The sequence below is a fragment of the Fukomys damarensis genome, unplaced genomic scaffold, assembly GCF_012274545.1.
Source record: "Fukomys damarensis isolate Sample0158 unplaced genomic scaffold, DMR_v1.0_HiC HiC_scaffold_4, whole genome shotgun sequence".
Taxonomy (NCBI): Eukaryota; Metazoa; Chordata; class Mammalia; order Rodentia; family Bathyergidae; genus Fukomys; species Fukomys damarensis.
The window spans coordinates 5478288-5485445 of record NW_022900916.1 but is presented as its reverse complement, the minus strand read 5'-3'; positions in this window follow the sequence as shown (position 1 = coordinate 5485445).

Sequence of the window (7158 nt, the reverse complement as noted above, 5' to 3'; positions counted from 1 at the left end):
GCTGAGTCTCTCATGATCTAGTTGTGGAAGTCACACAGCACTGTTTCTTTATGCGGGAAAACAGCTTTCTTCATTCACAATTCACATACCCCATACTCACCGATTTAATATGTGTGATCCTTTGGTCTTTAGTATATTCAACGACACATGCAACCACACCACAGCCAACTTTCAGTATGATCTCTTAGATATTCATATCAGAGATCATTTTCCTTAACCATTTGCAAGACAGCCAGGTGCAGAGGTACACACCTGTAATCACAGCTACTCAGGAGGCTGAGGCAAGAGAATTGTAAGCATTGAGCCCATGCTAGGTGACTTAACAAGACCTATCTCAAAATAAAAAAAATGAAAAGGGCTGGGTATATAGCTCAGTGGTAGGGCGCGCCCAGGTTCCAACCCCAGTGCTAGAAAGGAAGGAAGGAAGGAAGAAGGAAGGGAGGGAGGGAGGAAGGGGAGGGGAGGGGAGGGAAAGAAAGGAGGGGAGAAAGAGATGAAGGAAGGAAGGAAAAGAAGAACGGAATAAAGGAAGAGAGGCAGAAACGAAAGGAAGGAAGGAGCGCTTTTGAAAGCATATCTCAGAGGGCTACTGGCACACACCGAGGCTTTCAGAAGGTGAACACAATTCGGATTGTATCTCTTGTAGGTATCTGTTGCTATGTCCTCTGGATACTTTACTTTTTCTACTTTGTACCTGTTCTTTTGAAATTTCACAGTTTGAGTGCTTTGGGGGATCTTTAGTTTTTCATCAGGCCATAGATTAACTTGCATTATGAATATTAGTCTTCTAAAGAGACACATTTGAAAGACATGGTTTTGTTAGGAAATGGCTAACACTTTGCACACCCTAGGCAAGGGCAGTAGCGCTGAGCTACGGCCCCAAAGCTAGGTGGCAGAATCATTAAGATGCCAAGCTCCTGGGAGGTTTTACTGGACTGGGGAGGCACCTTAAAAGGGCATGGTGGGATCCCAGCCTTTTCTCTCTTACTTTCCAGCCACCCGGTGACCAGATATAGGATGTGTTCCTGGCCATCATGTGCTGCCCCACAGAAGCCTAAGTACAATAGGTCCACTTCCTGCTATGCAGAAAACTTCAGTTCCACAGCCGAAAGAAACCATTTCCCTTCATAGGTTGATAGTTTCTGGTCTTTTACTTGTAGTAATGGAAAGCTTATTCATACAACTCCTGTGTGCTAGGTGTCTTCAGTTTAGATATTTGTCCTTCAAGTCTGAAAATTCTATTTCTGGACAGTTTATTTTCTGGTTTCTTTTCTCTCTCCATTTCTGATTAAAAGTTTGCTGAACTTGGGCCAGAGATTTAGCTCAGTTGTTCCAATGCCTACCTAACAAGGGCCCGAGTTCGATCCCCAGTATCAAAAAAATTTAAAAAAATTTAAAAAGATACTGAACTTCATGAATTCAATCTCTAATACTTTCTCTTCTGTGTGTTTTAAGTTTCAGCCCTTAATTTTAACTTTCAATCATTTTGTAGTATTTATTTCTATCATATTTTTGTCCTTTGATTTCTTTCCTTCTCATAGGATCCTACTTTTGTCATTTCTATTTGAAAATATTGTTTTCATATTTAAAATTTTTCTTTGTTGTCTTTGCTTTCAATGTTACTTTGCTTACTTTTATATTTTGCATTTTATATACTTTGCATTTTTCAAAAAAATGCTTATTGCCTTACTCTTGTTGTAGTGAGATTGCAGAGGAAGAAAAACAATTCATGATCAATTATAATATGAGCTTTAAAGAAGGAATCTGTTTTCTCTTTTCATTTTTAAAATACTCATTTCCAGTATTTCTGATGGTACTGAGTGGAACAGCACCTTCTGGTGCACCTGTATTCCCAGAACTTGCACATGGACTTTGTTGGAATAGAGTCTTCACCGCTATAATCAATGAAGATGGTGCTGCGTTCATTAGAGTGGGTCTAAAATCCAATGAAGTCCAAAGAAGAAAAGGGACGTGTGGACACAGAGCTAGCACACAAGGCAGAAGGGGTAATGGAGACAGGAACAGGGACTGCAGTGAGGGTACGGAAGGGTTCTTCCCTCCTCCGTGCTGGGGGAGAGCACAGTCCTGTGGTCACTTCAGTGACCAACCTCTGTCCTCCAGAACCTGCAGAGAAGAAATTGCTTTGGTAAGTCCCCAGACTTTATCCTTTGCTGAGGCAGTCCTAGGAAGCTAATTCATCCTTTCCTCATGGAGATGCAGGCAGGATTTAGGAGAAACACAAGAGATTAACTTGCTTTTATGAAAAGTTACCTAGATTAGTATGTTTTAAACCTTGCTTCTGGAGAAGCAGGAATATAAGGCAGCTCAGTGTTTGGCCTTCTCCCTAAGATCACAGGACTTGAGGAGCTGGCTGCTTTTCCCATAGCAGAGGTCCCATGTACAAGCCAGCTCAGGTAGCGTAGGAGAAGAATTCCACTCACTGGCAAGGGGAAGGAAAAAAAGCATTCTTCCTTCAGTAACGACTGGAGTTAAATTATAGTTTTATATATTTAACTAATTAGAAGTGTAGAAAATGACCACTTTTCACATATAATTTACAGGCCTGTGCAATTTGATGCCCTATTCTTTATTTTACTGGTGGCATTCATTTTTCTTCTGTGTCTACCCGTTGGTTTCACTCTGCTTATAGTTTTTCTTAGAGATTTTGTTTTGTTTTGTCTGTTTAAGACTCATGAGTGATAGAAGGAAATGGAGAAGACAGAAAGACAAGTCTAGGGAGTGATGAGTTTGAGGAGGAAATAGTCAACTCCAGAAAATGGCACAAATGTCTGAAAGGGTTTCTGTGCAGGGAGTTTCAGAGATCTCCGGTTCTTGAGGGGCTGTGAGAGGCGGCCACACTGAAGCCGCAGATGACTGAATTAGAGGCTAGGAAATATATAGGTGTGGGGTGGTTTTGAAAGGCAGGGAACAGGGAGAGTTACAGTGCAGTATTTTTAGAGTGAAAAGCCTAGGAATGTTTCCATTCAGAAGGGAACAAAAACAGTGAGAAGAAAGAGTCTGTGGAGATCAAGTTGAAAATATTGGAGAAATGGAAGGATAGAAGAGATAGAGAGACAGTGGTACAGAGGGGTAGAAGGAAACACAACAGAAAGAGCAAAGAGATGGGCCGGAGGTTTAGCTCAGCGGTTCGGTGGCCTGCCTTGCAAGCGCAAGGACCCGAGTTCTATCCCTGGGACCACAAAAAAAAAAAAAAAAAAAAAAAAAAGAAAAAAAAAGAAAAAAAGAAAGGAGCAAAGAGAGAAGGGAAAAAAGAGGAACAGAATGAGAAAGAATTGGCAGAGCTGTTCCCTGAGCAGACAGAACACTAAATTGCAGACAACAGTGTAGGGCATGATTAGCTCTGGACATAAGCACAAGCCCTTGGACCAGAAAGAAGGTTAACAAACGGACACAGCTCTGTCTTCAGGGAGGTTGGTGGGAAGGGACAGGAGGTTGAGGACTTCACTTCCTACAAACTGATAAGGCAAAATCATGGTCTGAGGACATTTATAGAAAGAAACTAAATCTAATAAGCTGAAATTATTTTACCTCAAAGTCAAAATGAACAAGTGCTCCAGGAGCTCTCTGTGAACCAACACAGAAAGAGAATCTACGAGTAACATCAGCGTCCTGAGGGCAGGGACTCTTCCGAGGCCACGAACAGGAATGAAGGATTTCATGCAGCCCAGCAATCTTTTACTCAGTTACAAAACAATGCGTGACAGGTACAGACTGAGGTTTCAAATGCTGAGAGATGTGGGTTCTGTTGTTTTATCTCTGAAGGCTCTAAGTATCCTGTTTCGATTGAAAGAGAGAAAGAAGGAGCTTCCTCAGAAAGACAGCCACTGAGGATGTGGTTTTGCAGAGCAGGTTGTGCTTTATTTGTCTAAGTGCTCTCCCTCTTCAGGGTGTAAGAAAAGGCTGCATGGAAATTATACTGGACTCCATCTAGCTCTGTTTTCTTTCAGAAAACAAAAAGTGGCAAAAGAAGAACCCATCTCTTGCAGATAGAATGAGAGTTCTGACATAAATTTCAACCACCAGCGAAATATAAATAAGTTACTTAGTGAAGTATTTTATGTCAAAGTGCTTTTTTTAGAGAAGAAAGTGCTTTCATCGGGTAAGCATGTAATTTATTCAATCCTCTCAATTAAATGAACACATTCATAACTGAACGGAACAAGTGTTTGCTAGAATGCAAAGGCACGCACAGAATAGGACTGCTGATTACCAAAAAAAAATAAAAATATTAGGGTGATATTTGTAAAGTAGAGAATTCAAGGGAGCATTCTAAAAGTATTTTAGCATTGCCATATATATATTTGCAACTTTTCTCCTGGCATTTCTGTTGCAGATAAGGGAAAGCAAGGACACAGGAATCCAGAAGCTGAATGTTTTGCAGCTGGTCCCATTCCGAGGGAGATCACTCAGGAGCTGGTACGCACTGGTCCAGATGGGGATGAAAAGTGTGCTGATTTCTACAAATGAAGCAGGGGTGCCCTCGGGGTGAGCTGCTTTGGATGCTTTTCTTCTTTTCTGTTGGGTTGATGGTGAAGTAAAGAGCAAAATGGCACTGAATGTGGAGCCTGTCTTCTTGGTTTGAATTTTTCTGCCAGAATTACTTCTGAATGGAGTCTAGTTTTACAAATTATAGCACAATGTCATGTTCAAGAATTCTAGGGGAAGAGTGAAAATATAGAATTATGGAAATGATCCTAGCCACACTTAAAATTTTTTATTGTACTCATGCAAATGAGACTGCCTTAACTCTAAAATCAGACAGAAATTGTAGGTTCTGATTACCATAGAAATGGAAGAAATGAGTTTTAAATGCCCGTTTTTCTTAATATAGCAGAGGAATATCAAGGCATTTCAAGACTTATTGACAGGCAGAAGAAGCAGTATGTGGGCTGAAAGATACTTTATACTCATTTAACATATAATTAATTGATACTATAACATTACATTAATTAAATTTTGTGTTTTTCACTTATGATAAATTCATTATGTTCCTTTAAAAATAAAAAATATATGCTATTTTTAAGAAAAGTTTCTGTCACACAATAGATTTCTTTTAAATATATAACATTAAACCAAAGGGAAAGAAACAAATATTTACAGTAATATTGGAGCAGGATTCCTTTGAAAGCTTTGATAATACATTCATTTGCAACCAAACACGAGTGTGCACACATGTGCACCCGCGCACACACACGCACCATTAATGATGCTACTGTTCTCAAATTCTTGTCTACTTTCCAGTAAAAAAAATTTTTCTCCCAAATGTGTATAAACTAAGTTTTGTGTTTACAGCAGACAGTTAAGGTATAAATTTATTGCTTATACTGGCTGACACTGTTGAGGACACTAAACTATCTGAAAATATACAGATTGACAAACTTACTACTATGGAGTAATTTGGGCAAACTCAGCTTTTAAAATAGAAATCTCATTTCCGTGGTTTTACATCTCTAGGCCAGGTGGAACCCACTGCTTGGCTCTTAAGCATTCGTCAATAGATGTTATCACAGCTGTACTAATTTGTCAGAATTCCCTTAATAAACTAACAATTACAATACCTTGGTTTGTCTCTTAGGGGCTTATTGCCCAATGTGGCTCCTGAATCAGCACAGTCCACTCCTCTGTGTAGTACTTTGGAAATACAGAACCCCCCACCCCAACCTGCTGAGCTGAATTTTCCATTTCAACAAGACACTCAGGTCCTCCGAGGCACATTAGAGAATGACCAGATACACAAGGGAGAGAAAGCCTGGTAGACGGGAAGGTTTAAAAGTCTCCAGAAGCAAGAAAGAAAATGAATTCCAAATAAATGTAGCTCCAATCATTCAACATTACTTTTCCACTCTTGGACTCGGCAGATTCCATGAATTGCAAATAGGCCATGAAGTGAATCAACAATAAGAATAATAAATGAATCAACAAATAAGCACAGTTCAGAAGTTAGAGGCAGCAGGATTGTATTTACATTTATACAGGTTGAAAAATTGTTTTCAAAATAGAAAATGCATGTCAAGTGATTATTATTATTAGTAAGTTTTTCTGACTAATTTCCTCATTTGCAATGATAATTTCAGTAATATTCAATATCTTACTGAAACAACTGCAAAAATCTTCAGATATTCAGGAGACTGAATGCTCCATTCACTTTCTTTGCATAAAAGAAAGGGTTTCTAAGTGTAAAGCATCTTTAATAAGTGGAAACTATGCAGGCTTTTGTCCTGTTTGACAATCCACTAAATTCACGTGCTGAAGATTGTCTCACCTTCTCATACCAGGTCCTCTAACATTTGTTAAACAGTTGTTAAATGGATGAATGAGTCAGGAAACAAGGACTATTCTTTCTAGAATAGACTGCAACCAAAAAAGAAAAAAAGATATTGGTCAATATCCAAAAGAAAGATGCATTCAAAATGTTTTTTTTTATATATATATATAATCTAGCTGCTATAAAACCAGAAAGTCCATCTGTCAGTTTAAAATAAGAGTTACACTACCAAGGAAAATGATACTCATGTTTGTGACCGGCACATTCTCTTCCTGGATAAAACATGTATCAGAAAAGTTACAATCAAAAGATTATTGTGACCAGAAGACACTGGGTAGATGAAACGCTAGCGATCCTGCCTAAAAAAACGAATACGTAGCTTTTTTAAAAAAGAACAGATTTTTTTTTTCCTTCTACATTGTCGGTGTAGAATGTAAACTGATGCAACTACTATGGAAAACAGCTTGAAGATTACTCAAAAAGACTAAAACTAGAAATGTCTTTTGACCCCACAGGTCCCCTTGTTGGTGTCTTCCCTGATAGCTTTACTGAAGAGTTAAAGACGTAGTATCACAGTGATCCTTGGCACTCATGTTTATAGCAACACAAGCGTAATCCAAGCTGAATCTTGGAAGTGGCCCGTGTGTATGTCCATCAACAAACAAATGGATGAAGAAAATGATTCAGTAGCCTTTTCGCTCAGGAATATACTAATACACTAAACCTGAGGGATATTTGATTCTGTGTGTTCAAGGCACCTTCTCCTCTGATCCATACGGAGATACTTGGCTACAGTTTGTCTCCTGATCCTCTCCTCCTCTTCTTTGTGTCGTGCGGCCCTTCTTCCTGCTCTCCTCCATTCTGCTCCTACC